Below are 23,021 nucleotides of genomic sequence, written 5' to 3' on the forward strand. Positions count from 1 at the left end.
ATGAAACCAAAGTAGAACTTTTTGGTATAAACTCAACTCGTCGTGTTTGGAGGAAGAAGAATACTGAGTTGCATCCCAAGAACACCATACCTACTGTGAAGCATGGGGGTGGAAACATCATGCTATGGGGCTGTTTTTCTGCCAAGGGGACAGGACGACTGATCCGTGTTAAGGACAGAATGAATGGGGCCATGTATCGTGAGATTTTGAGCCAAAACCTCCTTCCATCAGTGAGAACTTTGAAGATGAAACGAGGCTGGGTCTTCCAACATGACAATGATCCAAAACACACCGCCCGGGCAACAAAGGAGTGGCTCCGTAAGAAGCATTTGAAAGTCCTGGAGTGGCCTAGCCAGTCTCCAGACCTCAACCCCATAGAAAATCTGTGGCGGGAGTTGAAAGTCCGTGTTGCTCGGCGACAGCCCCAAAACATCACTGCTCTCGAGAAGATCTGCATGGAGGAATGGGCCAAAATACCAGCTACTGTGTGTGCAAACCTGGTAAAGACCTATAGTAAACGTTTGACCTCTGTTATTGCCAACAAAGGTTATGTTACAAAGTATTGAGTTGTATTTTTGTTATTGACCAAATACTTATTTTCCACCCTGATTTACGAATAAATTCTTTACAAATCCTACCATGTGGATTCATGGATTTTTTTTTCACTTTCTGTCTCTCACAGTTGAAGTGTACCTCTGGTGCAAATTACTGACCTCTGTCATCATTTTAGGTGGGGGAACTTGCACAATCGGTGGCTGACTAAATACTTTTTTGCCCCACTGTATATATCTGCCTGTATGTGGATAGATTTTGTTAACATGGTGATGTTGCTATTGCTGAGATGCATTCGCTCAGACCCATGAATGCTGAATAAGGGGCACTGGAAATTAATCGTTTCCCACTTTACACCCCCGTCACACAATCTTCTGAAATTTTCATGTGTTTTAACTCCAGCTGAGACAAATTTTTATCTTGTGTATGAAAATGTAAATAGTTTATAATTAGTGTGGTCTGCAAATTCTGTGTTGTTGCAGCTTTTGGGACCCCTTTTTCTCCAGCCTTGTGAAATTCTATTCAAGCAACTTGGGGAGCAAATGCACCCACACTAGTGTGACTTTGCTGGTAGCAATAAACTGTGCTAAGGGAGCGAACATTAAGCATGACATTTTGCTTTCAGTTGCACTTCAAAGTCAAACCTGTGCCCCAGTCCACTCCCGAGAACTCCCCACATTAAGATATTCATTTTGTGCGCGTGTGTCATTGTGCCTTTGCATTCTCACGGTTAGCTTTCTGTTTTCATCTTTCTCTCTTCAGTGCCTCTGTCTTTCTCCTGTATAGTATGTTAAATCTCTAAAATCCAATGTACATCAAGGGTTAGGGCTAAAAGTGAAAATGTGATAACAGAAAAAAATACTGGGAGGAGAGATTGTAAAGAGGGAAAAGTAACTAGAATGAATTGGAAAATATAGAGACATTAAAACCATTAAAGAGTATTTGGGGTAACTACAAGGAGAACGTGGTGTGTTAAGAAAAATGCTGGAACATAAAAATTGAGAGAGATGTACGCGTGTGTGTGTTTGTGAGAGAAAGCGAGGCAGCAGATGCAGTGTGGAAAATGCATGTGTGTACAAGAGCGAGATTTAAGGGGGGAGAGAGAGACAGAGCAGAGCAACACAGACTGGTGAGAGAGTGGGAGCTGCAGACAGAGAGACAGAGGAGAGTGCTGGAGAGCAGAGACCGGCAGCACAAGGCAGCATGTCTGTTTCTATCTGACGACTCTTGGATCTCCCCGAGCACAGCTGTCGGGCTGCTGCTGCTGACGACTTGTGTGCTCACTCGGTGAGGGAGCGCTTGAGCGCGTAGTATACACCAGAGTTTACCAGTGGCAATGCATGTTCAACTCTACTGGTTTTCATAGCACTACCACACGTGTGAGAAGATTTAACCAGCTTTGCACTGGACCTGACTCAACACCCATGATCCCCAGCCAACCCTGGCATACCCTCTCATTAAGGTAAGGAGATCATTTATTTTACTGACTGGATGTGTTTGGTGTTGTAACCAGACTCGTACAAGTTTTCTGTTTCTTTGCTCAAATACTGAATTTCTGATTATAAAGTATTGCTGTACAAGCTTTGTAAATTTAGAATAATATTTTTTTTAAATAAAGAAACTACATGTAGCCAAGTACATCTTGAGCTTGTCCCAAGCTTGTTCCAAGCTCAAGTTTCACTGTTTATTGTCTGACCTGCTTAACATGTACACACATTTTTATAGACTTGCTTATATCAAGTGCTGAAATCCCAAAGCTCTTACATTACCGAATTAACGAAGACACAATCCTACTATATGTTCTTACATCCAAGAGTAACTCTTTTCCTTAAGGAGTTAAAGCAATAAAAGGTGACTGGGTGAGCGTGTAAGTGTAGGTTTAAAAGATTAAGCTGTTGAGTTATTTGGTTTTCTTGCTTCATCATCTATTGAATTAAAGTCACTTTAAATATGTCATGTGAATCACAGTAGCTATGGCTAAAACACCTTTGAGTCATTTACTCTGTACACCGAGTGTATTTTATAAGATGAAGATTCTATTAAACTTTGATTAACCTTGAATAACATGGAGCAAAATGTACCCCTGCCATACATGCGACTCGGATTTCCCGGTTGATGTGTCTGTAAATTGTGTCAGTGAATGTACTTGTAGCGAAGACTCTCATAAAACATAAATAGGGATCATCAGTGTCTCTCCTGAGGAGCTTGACCAAAGATACGTTGCTCCCTCAGTAATGCCAGCTGTATCTATCAGAATCTCTCTCTGTCTCTGCGTGCCTCATGTTGAGACTCCAGTGTGTCTAACTCTATTTGCTTTGGTGTTTTATGGTGAGTTTACCATCAGAGTTTGACACGGAAAGGTCAAATGTGAATAAAGACTTTCTTGTGTTAATGGGCTAAGAACAAATCCTTTATGTTGGTTATCTTATGAGCTAACCAAACAATACTCGATTTGATTTTATCTAATCAATTCTGCTCAGTTACAATGATGCCTTCTTGAACTGTTGTATGACGCAAAAGCTTGCCCAAATAGCTAAATCAAATGTGATTGCCTTCAAGCTTTTTGGTTCTCTAATTTAATCACAGCTCGATAAAATCTTTATCAAAGGTGTTTAGTGCTAAAGATAAAAACAAAAGTATCACAGGGAGAAATCTAACCGCTTGTGCATCTGTTAATTTGATGATCACAGCATCGCTAGACTAGAAAAGCCTGATAGGCAAAGCAAAGATATTTAATTACTTACGGAGGCTATATACAAACCAGCTGCATAATATTTGACTTGTAAAACAAACAAAGACTCTAAAGGCAACTTGTAGCATTAGGCACTAAGACTTTAGCAGCAGTCACATTGTAAGGTTGTTCTTACAGCACAGAAGATACATCAAACTGAAAACAAGTCAATGCCTAGAAGTCTTTGGTGTGTCCTCTAACCATTCCTCAGCAGCTCTTGCAGTGTGACAACATTAGAGATCAGAGCCAGCCTTTACTTCCAATGCACATCACTATGCCCACATCCCTGTCACCTATGCATTGGTTTTCCTTCCTTCCACTAACCTCTGCAGAACATGGCCATCTGACCCTTTCTACCCATCACAGTTTGTCTCTTTTCAAAAATCTCTTAGGTCCTATCACTTACCCACATTTAGCTCTCCAAGGAATGACTGTGTCTAATAGGATATATACCCCAGCTTCCACCCCCTTCACATAACTGACACCTTTGAAACAGTATTAATTAATCTCACCTGTCAGTAGCTGGTAATTGTATATGTAATGATGAGGATCAGACATGGGAAAAGATTAATGTTAAGAATTCAAGGACCACAAACGCCTCCACTGATAAGATATCAGCAGAGGCAAACAAAACACTACGTAGCCACAGTAGTGATTTTAAAAATGAACATGATAAATATCTGAGATACATAAAAAGTACTGATAAATTAAAGTTTCAGTGAATTTCAGTGGAAGGTTTAGCATTTGAGAACAATGCAGGGTTTTAAATCAAACTGGGAATTCTGTGGAGTATTGATTTGTAGTGGGACTTAAACAACCTGACTAGAGGCAGTTGCAAAGTAGACTTCTATGTGAAAAAGCTGACGTTTGAATTTCAAATATTTTAATCAATATGAATAGAAAGATCAGTCCGAGATGAGGACCAATTTCTGGGGCACATCTTCAGATGAGCCCAGGAGGCTAGAAGTGGTACTCTGGGCGATTGCATTGAAATCTGCCCAACAGGATATTATTCAAAGCCTTCCTACATGGGTCTTCAAGTCTTCAGTTTAAAACTGATCCACAGAGTCAAAAGCTTTATAGATGTCAATAAAAAGCTCAATGTTGCATGCTGTTTTTTTATCTGGATAAATTGTATAAGTTGCCACAGAGAGATTAACCCTCTCAGGCTCAAAGTAAACTTTTTGTTGCTAATGCACAACCAAGTCCTGCAGTGGTACTTCTGAGTAAAAAAAACTCAAATAAAATATGTATGTGGGGTAATCAGGTTGTTAGTTTTTAACTGTTGCAAATCGGCAACGCCTGCCTTGAGAGGGTTAAAAAGATATGGCAAAAGCAGAGTAATAAAATCCACTGCTAGCTTTAAAAAGTAAAAGTTTGAGGTTAAAAGGACCTGCCGACTTCCTGGCTTGTGGGCTTCCAAATGTTTGAGGGCTTTATGCACCTGTGGGACTGTCTCTGGAAGAAAATTAAAGGAATAACTTCTGAGAATATTATCATTAGAGCAAACATTAGAGGGAATCTGATAAGTAATGTTAAGAGAATCAGAGAAAATGAAAGTCTTGTTCAGACTGGCAAGAATTTCAGCCTTATCAGAAATTATTTATGAATCCTCAAAGATCTTTGTGACCTTGTTTTTGTTTCAGACATTTTAAAGACCAAATGATTCTTTAATCTTAAAAATTGAGCTATTAGTTGCAGGTCTAACATGAAGTTATGAAGACATCCCTTTGACTTCAGTGAATGGTGAATCTTTTTGTCTTTCATTTCTGACATTTAAGATCCTCATAATAATCGCTGGTTGATGCCCTACTTATTATGAAAGTATACACCTATTTGTGGCACATGTTTAGCGTGTGTGGATGAATGCGTGTATGTATGTGTCATCTGACTCTGACTTTATTTATTTATAACCCATGATATAACCCAGCTAGTCGCACTCTGTGACTTTATGGAGGTGTCATTTCAAGCATCAGTTTCCACATCAATGTGGGAGGGAAGGCGGGTTGCAGTGACGTACCAGTGGGTGTGAAAGGCTGAGTCCACAATAAATCAGGTTTATGGAGCAGATGAAGGAGAACTCCCAAGTACCTTTGTATTAGGAAGGTGATATTTTATATTGACCACTCACCACATCTGCTCTTTCTTCAAGGTGATTACATCATGTTGGTGTCCTGATGTTTCCGGACTACTACTTTTTACTCTATTTGCTCCTGTTATTTTACATCTTTCCTTTAAAATGGGTTGAAGAGTTGCCAGAACAAATTAATGTAATCTATTTAGTTGGGGAAAGTGCTAGCATGCTAGAACGATAGTCAAGGTTACGTCATTGATTATGAATAAAGAGGGCATGCACACACACATGAACACGCACACACTCAAAAAAAGCCTTATTACCCTTGTTTTTATGGTGAGATGTAAGTGGAAGAGGTCACTGACGGTGTATAGGAGTGCATTATGAATGAAGATTCATCATATTTCCAGTGGAAAGCCACACATGTGGTTATTATGTTCACACACAAACTGGCGGAAAGGCTCATTGATCCATTAACTCAGACCTTCCCAAAGTGTGGGGCCCGCCCCCTAGGCAGAGCCATTGCGGGGTGGGGGCGGCATGAAAAGGGAAAAAAACCCCAAAAACAACACTTGGACACTGCTAGCATGGAGCGCCCCACACAAACGCAAAGCAGGAGATGAAGCATCGCAGAATATGTTTCCAAACCAACTTCATTCTAAGCCAAAGACTTGAAAATATGGTGAAGCATATCTGCCCTTTGGTTTCACCTGCACAAGTGCCAGGTCTCCCCTGCAGAATTGGTTTTCCCTGCGTCGGGAGCACGCGCCTGGCTCTCCAAACGGGATCCCACAGCTGTTTATGTTTTTAGACTCATTTTGCACAGAGAGACATTTTTTTTGATAAATGTATTGATAGCAATGTTGAATATTATTACACAGAAAAAAAACCCAACTACACGTAAAATAATTACACCATGATGCTTCTGCCTTTGTAAATAGAGGGACAGTAACTGCGTGTTTATATGTAAGCGTGTAAAACCTGCAGATAGAGACAAAATACTGTTAATCTGACTATCTGCCATTCTGCAATTCATCTCATGTAAACAATAACGTGGCGCACAGCTGACGTGAAAAAAGGCGCATACCTTTAACGTTGCATGACGAACTCTGTATTCCTCGTCCACACGTAAACGCAAAAAATGAGTTTTAAAAAATCTCAGTTTTCGGTGATTCCAAACGCCGTTTACGTGTGGACGAAACAGTTGCGTTTTCAAAAGTACCCGTGTAGGTGCGGACGTAGCGTAAAAGAGTTAGTAGTTTATTTTCTTACTACCTGCAGATTACTTGTATTTGCTTAATTGTTTACTAAATATTTGAGGTGTGAAATAAACCGCAATTGAGCAAAATATGGGTTTGTGTGGTTGGAGGATGTGTTAGCGTACGTTAGTGTTAGCGTGCGTTAGTGTTAGCGTGCGTTTGTGTGTGTGCGCGTGCAGGGGGGGGCACAAACATTTTTCTGTAAAACAAAGGGGGGCCCAGCAAAAATTAATTTGGGAACCACTGCATTAACTAGTAAGACCAAGCGTGCGGCTGTGGGCCAACTAAATCATGTTTCATTTACTTTTGCTAACTTGATGTCTGTCATTTGAATTTCATCTTTTTGCACATTTAATGAAGATGCAGAATGAATGTTTGAGAATCTGACAGGAAATTAAATGATAATCTACTGTTAGTAGTTGATGTATTAGTTAGTGCTGTCAATAGATTAAAAAAAATTAACTAACTAATCTCACAATTTTCTGTTATTAATTGCGATTAATCTCAATTACTTTATTAATAGCCTGGCTCCAATTACATTTTTTTATTCTTTATATTTTAAGTAATTATCGTTGTTCACCGAAGTCCAGTGGTCTCCGGTGAGAGCGACATTCCTTACTTGCACAAGCTTGCTGGACTGCTGAGCCCTCTGGTCCCCATACAAAGTGTGCAGTCTCGACACAATGGTTCCTCTCGAGGGCAGATTGTAACACTCATCTCCTGATGCAGCACGAATGACTTCTCTCAGTCCATCATCTTCTACTATGCTAACTGGTCGGCAGTTTTTAGCTATCCAAACAACCAAGGAATTGGTTACCTTTTCTCTCACATTTTTTGTTATTCGTCCACAAGCACCATACTCCTGAAGCGTAGACTGGCGAGGTCCCGTAGAGGTGGATTCAGTTGGGTGTTTTGCTCTCAGGTGATACGCCAGTGATGAACTGCTTCTGTGGTACTTGAATTCAGCGTTGCAAATTGTGCATCTTACTCTCGTTTTGTCCAACAAGCCATCAGGCAACTTCTTAAAGAGAAACTTTCCACCCAAAAGTCTGCCCTCGTCCATGCTTGCGTGTGTTAGCTAGTGTTAGCTAGATAGTAGCATGGTGTCACTTCTTCTTCTTCTTCTAATCATTTCTGTCAGGCCAAACGCCAGCATAGCACACTGTTGCCCCCTCCTCCAGAGGTGCTCATGAATTTAAAGGTCTTAGATTACAGGAAATTAATAAAAAAACAAAATCAGCGTTAAATTTTTTTAATGCATTAAACATTTCGCGTTGATCTTAACAATTAACGCGATAATTTTGACAGCACTAGTATTAGTACATCTTAATATGCTTCTACCATAATTAGCTACATTGGTATAATTGAATTATAATTGCATTTAGTCAGTTACAGTGTATACGGACAGTCTACTGTGCAGTGTTTTTGTGTTATTACAATCAGTCCAAGTCTTGGGTGATAGAACGGCAACTTGTTTTTTTTATTACTCTGTTTGGTCTAATGCAGCAATAATATTTATTATCTTACAGTCAAAGTAATAAAGGTCAAAATTATTTATCGCTTGTTAAAAAAATTCAAACAGTCTTTTTATAATCTTTATCCTTTATATGAAATTTTACAGGCTTAAAACCAAATAACAGGATCAATAAAATAAATCTTTTACATATCTGGCCCTCCAATAACACTGCTCTTCACTGCTTTTCCAAATTAAAAAACAAAAATAAATAAAACCCAATACAAAACCATATAAACAACAGATCACAAATCCCAGCTTCATTCAAGAATGTCTTAAACAGAAAGTTGGAAAATGCTGCTTAGGGCATTATGAGAATCAGAACAAGTGTAAAGCACATAGTTTTCTACAAAGAGCTTTTTTAGCTGGAGTCTGATCTCAGAGCTTCTAAAGACCATAACAATTTTGTCAAAGATTTCCCCTTCTTCCCAGCACAAATCAGCAGAAATCACAGGACATGCCCAAGGGATAATGTGACACCGAAGAGCACAATACCCTCTTTGCTTTCATTCTCAATTGTTTCTTACCACATTGAGAGTTTAATACATTACAAATACACAGAACGGCTGAGAACCCCAATTTACATCAAAAAGACCCTTGTTTTTCTCTCTTTAGTCTATTTATAGACTACTTCATTTGAAATCCTTAGCTTTTCCTTGTACGCAGCACTATCTCTACTCTATGCTTTGTATGTGGACCATATGAAATTGCATTTTAAGGACAAACACAAAGAGCTAATAAAAGTTAAGAATTTCTTGACTTCCTCAGTGTGTCCAAAGAAGCATTTCTTTGCAATTTAGTGTCCTAATCTGCAACTTGTGTGTAGGAATGCAGTTTAACAGCATTAATTGAGTGAATCCAGTTTGGAGTTACCAAAGTGATTCATTAACCATGTCTTGACTTTTTACTTTTGCTGCATGGGGAAATCATGTTTGCTTCTCACTATCTGCTCTGTTGCAGCTGCGGGCTCAAGTAAAAACAAACACAAGGAAAAGCCTCTCAATTCTCCAACCTACAATGAATATCAGTTATTGAATTGGTAATAATTTGCATGCATTTTACACCTAATGTTTGCTGAAGGCAGACACATTGCACTTCTTGCTTCTCATCAGATGTTAACACTCTGAAAGCTGAATATACACTGTGTAAGGCAAGAGTCAAATGCCCGCCAATAAAACAATTGACATTGAGTGGCTGTAATTTGACAGTAGCTGTGACAACTCATTGACAACTCATTGAGGTAGTAATGGTTCTTTAAAACGCTTAGTAAAAAATCACTTCTCTGAGTTACCATATCCTACAATACTAGGTGTGACATCATCACATGAAATAATTTGCCTTTGATTGTGATGATGCCTAGCAACTAGAGTGACAGGCTACACCCATTGCCTAGCAACAGCGAAAAGGCACCTAAAATGAGACCGCCGACCTCTAACTTCAGGGTGCACTTACTTGAGTCCCCAGCAGTGTGCCTGGATAATCGGTTCTCAGAAAAAGTACAGCAACACACACAGAAGGAGACTGCTTGATTCAGTGGATGTTAGAGATTTACACGTTAGATGATGTGCTTCTATGGCTGAAAAAAAAAAGTACACAGAACATTTTATTTTTTTTACCACGGTTTTAGATTTAATTAAGTCAATAGTGAGTGTGCATCACTTTAAAGGCAATTTTGCAGCTGTGGTTCCTGATGATCACACAGAAACTACCACAGGTAATTAGTGGTAATAACTTAGAAATCACACATTATGACATTCTTGTTACTCTACTATCACCACTTTATTACCGAGCAGTGCAGCCACATTATTACACCCAGTTTTTGGCCCTTTATTATCCAGTTATATTCATTTTAGTGTAATGTTACTCAAATGTGACCACTGTTGCTGCCACGATACTTGGATATTCAGTGGTTATTACTTTGGTAATTGAGCTGTAATTATTTAGATTTCATTTTTGCCTTGTTACCCTACTTTTACCACTTTATTACCGAGCAATAATAGAAAGGGTGACTAAGATGTCAAATGTTTAAACTGGGAAAATGCACCATTTGAAGAAAGAAAAAAAAAAGTAGGGACATTTCGATTTGATGACAGCAACATGTCTCAAAAATAGAGCTATGTTTGCCCATCTTTAGCTTCCCCTTTTCTTTTAACAACAGTACGTAAATGTTTGGGTACTGAGCTGCTGGACTTTTGGGAGAGGAATGTTGTCCCATTATTTTCTGATAGAGAAGTCTAGCTGCTCAACAGTCCAGCTGTATCCATTTGTTTCATCATGCAAATGCCACCAGATATTTTTAGTTGGCGAAAGGCTGCAGTATGTTGTTTATGCAAGGCCTTGCCTGAAATTATCTGGATGAGAAAAGAGTTTTAACTAAATTCTTTAAAAAATTAATTAATTAACTAATTAATTAATTTTAAAGTCTTTAAAATTAAATTTGCAAATTACGATTAAATAAGTATTAAATAAAAAAAATGAATGAAATTTAATTAAAATGTCAAAATTAAATTATTGACTAAATAAACTTACACTGTTGCCAAAGAGTGATTGAGAATATGCTGCTATCATAAACATGCTGCAAAATTTACAGTACTACAAGCTGAAGTCTCTCATACAAAATGTTTTTAGTCATGCTAATTAAACAGTCAGGATTTCAAAAGAAATCTTGCTGAACACATTTAACAACAGCTATATTTAAAAGCATTTGTATTATGAAGTAGTCAGAGGGAAACTTTGCAGTGTGTTTGTAAGCGATCTCATATCACTGAAACTGCATACAAAACAAAAAAACTGGCATTTTCTACAATTTTAACAGTGAATCAGTCTAAGATGATGCAGGGTGAAGTGGAACAAGAAGGACCTTCCACACTGAGGTGTAGATGAAGAGCTGCAGGCAACAGTCGGAATCCAACTTCTGAGCAAGGTAACCAGCTCCTTTGACTGTGCCCTGCTGTTTCACAGGCTCACGTTCAGCATAAAATCAGATCATAATGGTTCCCTGAATAAAGAAATAATGCCAATTGCTCTCTCCCTTTCTCATCAAAACATTAGCAATTTCTTTTTGCTTCCCCTAGAATTGTGTAATTTCCAGCATTGAACCATTTAAGCTGTTTTGTTAGGAGCAGCTAATCAGAGTTAGATGTCCAAATAGAATGTTTTTACTCAGCTGTGTAGCTGCAAATTGGTTATGGGTTTAGTTTTCCAAAACTCTGCAGAGTTACAGTAATAGCATCAGCCAACTACTGCCTGCAGTATAAAGACTCACATGTTCAGTCAGTCCTATACTGTGAATTGTTAACCTAATGGTTGCTGTAGTCAGTGAATTTAAGAAATCCATGAGGAATTTCAGTGGCTGCTTAGTGGCTTTTGGTATGTTCGTATATTCAATTCTATATTGAAATTATTATACAAAAATTTCCAGGTTACACAATGTTCATAAAGTTGACTGAAAAAACAGTCTTGCTTGCTAGCTTTACAAAAACAGATCATGTGATGTGGAATTAAATTCTATCTACCAGGCTGAGACTGTGGCCACAGTAATTGCCCACATTAAATGGTCTGTGTACAACATTTAAAAAAAAGCTTCTGTGTTCACAGTCATTTCAGAGTTTAAACAGCACAGAAGTAATTTTCATGTTTCTTTAATTGGTATCATTTTTAACCTCTTAAGCCCCTACGCCCCCTGATACGGGGGCAAAAAGCAGGAGATCAGGTAGGCTTGGGGCTTAAGAGATTAATTGGGATTTGAGGATGTCACAGGTAAAGTTTTCACTGAGGGCAAATAGTACCAGACTATACTGGTACTAATTATGACAATGGTAAATGCCTTAAATACCCAACTGTGTCAAATTAGGGCGTTCAACTCTCAGCCTAATGCTCACACTATAACCACCTTTAGTGGAGGGTATCTTTTAATTTTTTTTCTCTAAACACTGCGTCACACCGTTCGCATGTATACCGTTCTCTTCTGAAATTCCTCGGCTTGTCGTACAGCCTTTGTTTTCTTTCTGTCTTTCTTTTTTTTTACAGCCTTTCTTGAGCATAGTTTTCTTTTTGAAAAGCAAAATTGCGACTTGAGTTGAAGCTGATATTCACCTGTTAATCGAGTTCAGCTCCAAACCCACTTCCCTTCTCTTGTGGTTCTCTCGCCCATAGTCACAAGTTCCCTGGCTATTAAAAATTGCCCTCAGCGCGAACACAACTTAAGTGTTGATGTATTTAGTATGGTGCAATATTGACATTATCGCAAGTGGCACAATATTCATGTGCTGTGTTGCCTTTTTAAAATTAAATTTACTCACATTACAAGGAGATTAACTCAGGTGAGTCAAAGGTTGAAAATAAAAATCTTTTCTGGCACAAACTTTAACCTTATAACTCTATAATCAAAAGTGTTCACCCAACGCACGGTTTTAGTTAACTATACAAAACAGTAAACCGGTAAATGACTGACAAACATAAATCTAAAATGTTCAGACAGCTCTTTAAGTTTTGTTGTGACATGCTCATATCATTCCCCACATTTGATCTCCTCTTGATGAAATAAACAGACGGTTTAAAAATAAAAGTGTTCTTGCAGCAGTAAGCCCTGGCTGCGCAGCTGCTTCCTACATGTCTGTGTCACCGAGTTATGTGTGTTATGTACTGTATATGCTTCAGTAGACAACATGAACTTATGTAACATGCTGGTCTAAATACCATAACTGATGCAGTGTGGCTACACTTTACATTCTGGACAAATATTATAAAAATGAAAAAAAAAATGTAACTGTGTCGTAATTGCAACCAAAGAATAAGAATTAAAAATGCTTGAATTATACATATTTGACTGTAACTCTCACATTTCACTAAGCATTGTAGACACATGAGCCCATGCTGCATGCACACTGTGCTTTAAGCTGTTTAATCAGCTATTGTTTAATACGGTTACACAGAGCTGAATCCAGCCTTTGACTCTGACTTGAACATCTGCCATTTACAGTACCCGGATGAGAAATACTGTATACTTTGGCTTATGTACAGCAACGTGTGTGTGTGTGTGTGTGTGTGTGTGTGTATTAATACCCATGTGTGATTATCTGAGAGCGTAGTCCCCCCCAGGGGGGGGGGGCAACCAAATGTCAACTATCCTTATCCTCATGTTCTTAATGCATTATGTATGAGGCTGTCACTCTCAGCTTAGACTATAAGGACAACATGAACATGATTTTGCACACATACACCAGTACACTAGCAAATGCATAAATAAAAACACACACACACACACACACACACACACACACACACACACACACACACACACACACACACACACACACACACACACCTACCTGTGTGCTAAATTCCATCACATTTACACACTGAGTTATATTGGTAATTTAATAGGTTGTGTTCATACTTGCCAGATGTCTGTCTCCGTTCCTCTTTAAATATGGTGCTGTAATCTCCCACACTTAAGAAGCTACAATACAATAACTATATTACTGTGTTTCATATAGCGTGTGTCATATATTGTCTATATGTGATTATTAAAATGTGCCTACACTAATGTTAGGCAAGCACATTTAAGTTGGCAAGCTGAATAGACATATCCAACAACCTAGCCAGCAAGTATAACAAAATCAACACACTGTTGGATTTAGAACTGATTATCATGTCTTTACAGCTGGAGCATGTAGCATCCTTTTAGTATGTGTCTTTTGTCTGGTTTTCAGTTCTCTTCTATCTGTAAATCCATATCCATACACACAAACAGAAATACTCTCTCTCACACACGCACACATACATATGGATATATTTAAATATTTACTACTTTGCCATCTTCAAAGAAAAGCAAGTCCAATCACTCAAGTAAAATCAATTTGCAACAGCAACAAATTTGTTCCCAAGATGCATCCATGGCAACAAAAATGGGAAGTACCCATTTGTTGTCTTTCATAATCCTCCCTCCAGTCATTCAGAACAAAGCATCAGCAACACCTATAAGATTAAATATATAAAACCAAGAATACCAGATTCAGGTGGAGAAACTCTGTGCACTGCAAACTCCCACATGCGTTATGCACACAGGCTTTCCATTGCCGTAAACTTCGAGATGATTCATTTAGGATTCAGACAAGCAGTTAGTAGAACAGTCCACATATCTTACAGTGTCGCCTCTTCATCTCTCACATTCTTTTCCTCTGAAAGATTACATTACATCTCTGTGCTATTCTCCCTCTTGCCATTCCCTTTTCATGTCTGACACAGATCCAAATCCCCAGTACCACCCCACACCTTCTATCAACCTATAACCACCTCATTTGTGTCAGGTCTGAGGGTGACACACTCTGAATTCTTTAAAAAATGTAGTAATATGATGCTCACCAGTTTCAGATAAAGAACCAGAATTTGAAAATAACCCAACTGTTGAAAAACTCACACTGCAGCAGACATGTTCCACCAATATACAAATAACTCACTTTGTACCTGCTGATATGAATGAACCTCCTACCTGTTTTCACCTCCAGTCTGTGCACTGGACATCCTACTGGCACAAAACAGTCATCCACACATGTATTTTTCTACAAGGGAAAAATGCATTTCAAGGTCAGGAAAAACAGCTTTCGCTGGCTGTTCCAAACACATGAATAGGGTTTTAAAAGACTACACCGTTTAGGAAAAACATGACTGCCTGTATCCAATATGCTAAAAATACTCGTTTTCATGCTATAAAAATAAAAGCTGAAAATCACAAAGAAGTCCTGTATAATGTATAAGGCAGGATCCTTTTGGTGTATGACATCAACAGCTTATCAGCAAACTACAAAACCTTTCTACAAAACCCTGACGTCAGGGTTTTTGTAGAAAATTACTCATAAAAAATATCCCTGCTGACCATAAATGCTCCAAAAGTTATGCAGTTTCAGGTATTACCTAGTTATTTGTACCTAATGATTTGGCATTTACCAAAGGTACTCAGGACTTCATGTCTTCCTAATCTAAAACATCCAGAACAAAAAATATTATTAAAAAGCCTTCACACCATACCGTAAAGATAAGAGACATGAAAGTGCTACAGAGGCCTGGAGAAGTCATACGTCAGCTAAGTTTTATGATTAATTCTTGACACGAGGCAGCAAAAATTAATTAGTGTTCACAGGAAAAAGTTATAAATGTCATCACGCCAAAATTCTCCAGGAACCCATAAATTGTAGAAATTCATAGAAGTGCTAAAACCACCTGCAGCAGGGGTGTAATTTCTAGTTGTTGAAATCTGTCACTGTTGCCAATGTATCAGAATTTCACAATTTACTTATTTAAAGAGTCTATATACTACCAAGACTACATGAAGATGTGAATGCTGCTTTAAGGCCAATCCATCACTGCAACCAAAGTAGCTGATTTACACCAAGGCAACAGTGGTTCTTGAGAAGCTTGGCAATAAGATGAACAGTACCCAGCAGCAGTAACTCCCATGATGGCCAAGATCAAGGTAGCACAGAGAGAAGCTAGCCAACTGTCAGATCTGTAGAAAGGTGTGATGAAGAAAGGGCTGCCTAAAAATACACCAAGCCGCCGGTGCCTGAGGTCTTACGATGGCCCAGGATCCAGAAACCATCACAGCGGCAGACACAGAGAAAGTAAAAGAAAAAAATACTCTTTCACAGTTTGTCTTGTGTAATGAACATTGTTTGTTGTACAAAGCTTGTGACTGATATATTCTTATGATGTTATTCTATATAGTGGAAAAACAAAAAAATACTGTAAAAATACAAGTCACTGAATAAACAGTATATTTTAGACAAGAATACAACCTCCAGTATCTCATATTATGCCGGGCTCACACTGTGCGATTTTTGGCCCATTTTGAGGGGATTTTTGAGTCGTGCGACCGTTTTGGCGATTGGCCCGATTTTGGCCTTCATCGTGTGTCGTGCATCATGTAGTATACATGGGGTAACGAGAAGCGATTAACACCTCACGACCAGCTTCCGATCATCAATCGCTTGGTCGTGAGGATTTCAAACCTGTTTGAGGTGAGGGTGTCACCGCAGTTTGTCACACTGCGCACGCGCAAACACAAATGTCAGCGAAAAAGACGGCGCAGCACGGCAGTGCAGCGTGTGATCTGGACACAAGCGATGGAGGCACTTGTAGAACTTTGGAAAGCTCATCCGAGCCTTTTCGATGTGGCCTCACAAAATTATCACGACCACAACAACCGTGAAAATAGTTGGATAGACATTGCTGCTCAATCACAGCTGCCTGATCAATGTTTTTCATTAGCAATTTAGCAAAGTTGATGGTGGTGGTGTGCGTGTCTGTGTGAGTGAAAGACAGAGAGGGAGAGGGAGCGACAGAATTTCTGTTATAACCTTCATGGACCTTTTATGGACGCACAGTGTGAGCACTCAGGTCGCATCCGAGCATCGGGTCGTATAGTGTGAGACCCTGCATCGTGACCTACGAACTTCTAACTCCTGCGAGTCAATCGTACAGTTTGAGCAGGAGCTGAATCGCGCGACTGACAAAATCGCACAGTGTGAGCCCGGCATTAGAGACTCATATTTTACTGCCACCTTCTCTTTTGCATTTCTGTGGAAGGGTGAGTTGAACAAAATATAGCATCATTCAAGCAATGCACTTACAAATCTGTGAACCTGTGGTCAGCAAAAACACTTTAGGGAGTTTAGGGATCAAGAAATATAGCACATTCATGTCACAAATGATAGTAAAGGAGGTTGTGGAGTTTGCTTTTGTGACAATGGCTTGGAGGAAAATAGAGTGTCACCCCCTCTATTTGCTTTTGGCTGGTGCAGTATCATTGGGGCATTGATAGGAATATGTGTGTCATTGATGCCATTTATATACACTGTATACAATGTTTCCAATCAATCCATTGTCTCTTGGAGCTGTGCACCATTTAGGACGCCAACGCATATATACAAAAACCAATTCATATCAAAATTCATGGGCAGCACGGTGGCACGGTGGTTAGCACTGTTGCCGCACAGCAAGAAAGTCCTGAGTTCAATTCCACCATCAGGTCGGGGTCTTTCTGTGTGGAGTTTGCATGTTCTCCCCGTGTTTGCGTGGGTTCTCTCCGGGTACTCTGGCTTCCTCCCACCGTCCAAAGACATGCAGCTTGTGGGGATAGGTTAATTGGATAATCCAAATTGCCACTAAGTGTGAATTTGTGAGTGAATGTGAGTGTGAATGGTTGTCTGTCCTTGTGTGTTGGCCCTGCGACAGACTGGCGACCTGTCCAGGGTGTACCCTGCCTCTCGCCCTATGACAGCTGGGATAGGCTCCAGCGCCCCCCGCAACCCTGAAAAGGATAAGCGGAACCGAATGGATGGATGGATGGATCAAAATTCATATGAGGCTACAATTCAATACAAAATAACAGTGACACTAATTGACTATGTGCACATTAGCATATGCTACTTCCGGTGCGGAAACTCCTGTGGGGAGCTTTGTTTCCGGTGTCCTATTCGCGCCTGGTTTAAGGTCCAAAACAAGTTAAGCAAATGAATGAATCAAGCGGCGATTTACATTTCTATAGATGTCTTGGGTATTTACCCAATATATCTGTAAATGATGTTCATCGACTTGTCGATATTTTTGCCCCGCGCCTCAGAGCAAAAGAGAAAAGGGATTCAAATGTTATATTTCTGAGCTGTCCCTCGTTTATCGCGGGTGTTATGTCCTAAAAATAACCAGCGATAGGTGAAATCAAGTAGCCAATTTTATGACGGTAAAATTGACGGTACAAAACGTTTCGTGGACATTGTGGACATACAGTACTGCACTTCAGAGTCACACTGCTAGCGATCGATGCAGCGATTCTGTACTGTACGGGAGAGACGTCACGGAGGAGATCGTCTGGTCGCAGGACACAATGTGACGTAAAAAAACGTGCAAACTTGCACTAAAAAATCTGCGAAACAGCGAGGTGAAAGGTGAACCGCGTTATAGCGAGGGACCGCTGTAATTTTGAAGGTAAGTCACAACATACCCTTCATAAATACTAATGTATAGAAACCGTTACCAGCAATCGTTCATTTTTTTTGTGGCTTTTTTCACGGTTTGTTAACATGCTGTGTAGCTGTGTACTTGACTAGCTGATATCGACATAACGGGGGAAACATCTGGTTTGACTATTCTTCACCTGTAGTTTGAATGCTGAACATTTGCCTGTTTAAATCATAAGACCAGTCACTATACAGAGATGTGCTTCTGAATGTGGACGATGTGTCTTCTGCTGCAGTAATGCAGTTCTGCTGTTGAGTGATGTAAACAACTGATCGATCTAAACTCTTTAAACGTCAAAATTGATCATTAGATTTTTTATGACACAACAGCAGTGAGTGTTCCCACCTTCTGCTCTTTGTAACTTAACGCAATCTTTCCGTTTTCGAGTTTTGGACATGATTTTGGAGTATATCTTCGCAGTAGCGATTGACTGCAAAGTAAAGCTGCCGGAAATGCACAACCCCACATCCGGTCTCAAACCAGGAAGTTAGCATTTTCTCATGCACATAGTCAATATGATTTCACCAGTGTATTGTTTTACTCCTTAGGTTTGACTTAACAAGTTCAGATACAGTGTCAAACATGTTTAGACTCTATTTATCTACATAAAACTGTTGAGACATTTGACCGAGCCACAAAGTCTCATAATCTCCCGCTACTTCCTACTTTCTGTGACTAGCATGAATTGAGAATCCTCTGTTTGCAGCATCTAAAAGGTTAAGACAAATTTATATATTTACTGTTTATGAATAGTCAGAGAGTCAGAGAATTAAGTGGAGAATAACTGAGCTTGACAGACAGATAATCAGATCTGAGTGGATAAATGTGCTCTTTGAGTGACAGTAGCATCTGCCTTGTGACAATTTCAAAGGGGAATATTTGTGTCAAGGGGCTGGGTCTGTGACCCAGCATTTTGAGTTATTTTGTCATTTTTGATTACTTATGAGATAAGGTTAAGTTCAGGGGTTATTATTAGTTCGTCTTAGTTGAAGTTTAGTCTAGTTTATGTTATCCTCCATGTCTACTTGAGTCTTTTTCTGTTTATCATGTATTATCTCCTTGTCTGTGTAGGTTCCTCTTGTGTCTCTCTCCTCTGTGTCCCTCCTCCTCTCCTGCCCCTCTCTCTGTCTCTTGTGTCAAGCTTGCATGTTCCAGTTCATGTGTCTCCATGTTTCCTGCTTTATTTTGAAAGTCTTGTTTCCATGTTCAGTGTGTTTAGTTTTGCTTCCTCTGTGGTGTCATGTTCAATTCAATACAGTTCAATTCAATTTTATTTATATAGCGCCAAATCACAACAACAGTCACCTCAAGGCGCTTTATATTGTACAGTAGATCCTACAATAGTGGATATAGAGAAAAACCCAACAAACATATGACCCCCTATGAGCAAGCACTTTGGCGACAGTGGGAAGGAAAAAGTCCCTTTTAACAGGAAGAAACCTCCGGCAGAACCAAGCTCAGGGAGGGGCGGGGCCATCTGCTTCGACTGGTTGGGGTGAGAGAAGGAAGACAGGATAAAGACATGCTGTGGAAGAGAGACAGAGGTTAATAACAGATATGATTCAATGCAGAGAGGTCTATTAACACATAGTGAGTGAGAAAGGTTACTGGAAAGGAAAAACTCAATGCATCATGGGAATCCCCCGACAGCCTATGCCTATTGCAGCATAACTAAGGGAGGATTTAGGGTCACCTGATCCAGCCCTAACTATATGCTTTAGCAAAAAGGGAAGTTTTAAGCCTAATCTTAAAATCTTAAAATCCAAACTGGAAGTTGGTTCCACAGAAGAGGGGCCTGAAATCTGAAGGCTCTCCCTCCCATTCTACTTACTCTAGGAACAACAAGCAAGCCTGTAGTGCGAGCAGTGTTCATTTGTGTCAGCTGTGTTTCCCCAGGTGTTTCCACTTCCCTCATTACCCTTCTGTGTATTTAAGTCCTCTGTCGAGTTCTTGCCATCATTTATCCAGGTTTTTCCATGTCCAGGTTCTTATCATGCTCAAGGTTTTATTCTTTGTCTATTGTGTTTAGCATTTAGTTTTCCCAGTTTAGTTCTAGTTAGGTTTGCCTCAGTTTACCTCTGCCTTTTGCTTTGTACCTTTTCCCGGCCACAAATAAACTGCTCGCCTTTTGTGAAATTATAGTTTTATTCTAAGTGTCTGCATTTGGGTCCTCTTCGACCCTAAACACGGTCTGCCAAGGCAAGCTGTGACATTTAGTTTTTTTCTATCAGTTTTTCAGCAATATCACTTCCTCACATTGTAGTGAAAGCTCTTAACGACAGTAACAGAGAGGTCAGAGCTGCATGATCTATTTTCCTTTGGCTTCTTAGATTGTTTCAAAAACAACGCTACACTACATTTGTGATGTTTATTGACTTGTATTTTGGCGGTTAAACAGTTTGTATTTGGATATTCAAAATGGAGTGAGCCTGAAGATTTTTTCAGGCAGACATCCCAAGCTGCACTGCTTCATACATAGGTAACATGCAGTTTCTTCGGGCCTTACAATTTGGTGTTGTTTTTAGGCTGCAAAGTTTCAAATTTCTCCATCTGACAGTTCTCTCACACCCCCTCCACCTTCATCCTACCATCCACCTGTAGACATTTAACTCTCTCCCTATATGTAATAAGTATCTTCATTTAACACAACATGAAAACAGTGCATACATTAATGTCAGATAAGTTCAATAAGAAACTAGACAAGCATTGTTTTTGTCTAACACAGATCTTCATGGCCACTAATAATTTTGCTTTAATGCACTGACTACAGACTGGTCTTTGGGCTGCAGGATACAAATGCTGACTGAATGAAAGGATTGTTCCCAATGAAATTATTCCTCACTAGACAACCAAACGCATCATAGTTTCAGTTTAATGCATCCTGTCACAACTTTGAACAAACGCAAGCCTTTTTTCCTGGCTTTCTTTTAACCAACACTCACTGTAACATTGACACTACGAGTAGAGAACAGTTGCCTAAGGCAACATCTGATAGACTTCTGCTGAAATCCATTGGACTGTACATTGCAAAAAGGGTACCCAGTGTTTTAAGATTTGACTCGTGCTAACATTTTTGTGGGGGAGGGGGGGGGGGTCTTTTATGTTGAAATGGACTATAATTTCTTAAATAAAAGTTTTTCAAAGTTTTTTTTATTAGCCAACGTATGTGACAAGCTGTGAGTGAGTGCTCTATTCAGGTATAGTGGAACTGTAACATTGTCATTGTGGATATATATTTTCCCTCAGCTACCTGGTAAATAATCCATCTGGATTGAGATAGCTTTTACTTTGAAAAGACTCAACAGGAATTTTCCTAAATTATGTCCTGTTCCACAGTGCCTCTAATTTGATTGTATTTAGAGGGTTAGGTTGACGCATGACTCATGAGGAATGATAATTGGTTGGTTTAGATGCCAGGAGGGAATGAGTAGGGTCAAAGACATTGAATAACTTTTGCTCTTGAGCTACTTAAATCTCAAGTGAATAAATAACTTTTTAAGGTTTACTTTATTTCCTTGTTTTATACAAAAAACACTCATCTTCCATGTTTCTACATAAACAGCTCCTCCAGCTAAAGTGGGAAACTGTGTAAAATAAAGTCCCTCAGACTTTTCTAAATTTCTGGCTTTGATTATATTGCATCTCTAGGACCTTGTCTCTTTAGAAGTATAGCCTTATCCATTTTTTATTGGACAACAGGTGCTAAATTTGAAATATGACGCATCAAGAAGCAAAATTCTGGACCTCAGTAATTCCCTGGTTACAGCCCTGGATTCAAGGTACAGCAAATGCTTGGAAGTCAATGGCTTTACTTTGGTAAATCTACTCAATGAGCAGTCTCAAGAGTCTAGTTTAATGTGTTTATTTCAGTATTCTGTCAGCATCTGTCCAAGAAATAATCTGCCACTGAATCAGTCTAATGATCTCTTCCCTTCTGCCCCCCTTTATCAATTACTTCATTTCCTTTGGTCAGTTTCATATCAAGATTCAGGATCAAGCTGTTCGTCACCATAAATCCTATTTCCTTTGCCATGGAACTCACAATTTTGAATATAACCCAGCTTGTAAAGTAATTAGAAGGGAGTTTAGAAAGGGTCTGAAATTAGAAGTGAAACATCGGTGAAATATTTTTTTTATAGATGTCTGACCTTGATTTGAGGTGGGTGTAAATTACATTTATGACCAAGCACTGGCATCCTGCCAGCACTTTATCTCTCTTGAAGCTTTTTGGCATGCACATGTTCTGCAGCTTTCACTCCATTACCGTGGATCAGCCAACAGACAATGCAAATGAGGTGTAGCTTTTCTCCATTGTAGCCATTTGATTAACCAAAATTAGATTCTTCAGTGTAAGCCTTCCTCTGGGTCACTGCATGCTATAATAAATGACTTCTTCACTCTGCAACATGAGAATAGTGCGGCTGTGCCGTTTCAAAGGGAACAAATCGCTGTTAAAGTATATACTCACCAAACACACAGCTACTACTGGATAAAAATGTAAAAATTGTATAGTTTTTATAGTCATACGTTTTACATACATCTTTTTTTTATATGACGATTTGTGTTATATATTGGTTGAAGTAGAGAAAACATCAAATATTTAGCATACAGGTTTAATACCTAAGCTTATGTGTGATTCCCTAAGCTCTCATAAAGTACCAGTCATATAATTCCCAGCTAATCCCCTTTAAAAGTCAGTATCTGTGGGTGATTTTTGTCAAAACTTGGATGCATTGTTTTGCGGTCACATGAGATTTGGAAAACACTGCAAACTGGCAAGTTGTCTCTTCATAAGCACTGGTGCTGGATACACTAACAGGATTGTCTTTATGTGTTGTTGTTCCTTCTGTTTAGGCTGAAAACAGTTTGATGTTT

The 23,021-nt window shown here is 39.3% G+C and overlaps 1 protein-coding gene across 2 annotated transcripts in view; it reads left to right on the top strand.

The window, feature by feature from the left end:
* Positions 1-1,654: 1,654 nt before the first annotated feature.
* Positions 1,655-23,021, top strand: part of opn7b (opsin 7, group member b) — a 101,565-nt gene continuing 80,198 nt past the window's right edge. The window contains exons 1-2 of one of the 2 annotated variants that reach the window (XM_082519065.1): positions 1,655-1,839; positions 1,919-2,014. The gene's annotated coding sequence lies outside the window, so the exon portion shown is untranslated. Of the gene's footprint in view, positions 2,015-23,021 lie in introns of both variants that reach the window. The other variant, XM_082519064.1, reaches the window with a different exon arrangement.

Source organism: Aulonocara stuartgranti, assembly GCF_965226115.1.
Source record: "Aulonocara stuartgranti genome assembly, chromosome: 20".
In the NCBI taxonomy this organism is placed as follows: domain Eukaryota; kingdom Metazoa; phylum Chordata; class Actinopteri; order Cichliformes; family Cichlidae; genus Aulonocara; species Aulonocara stuartgranti.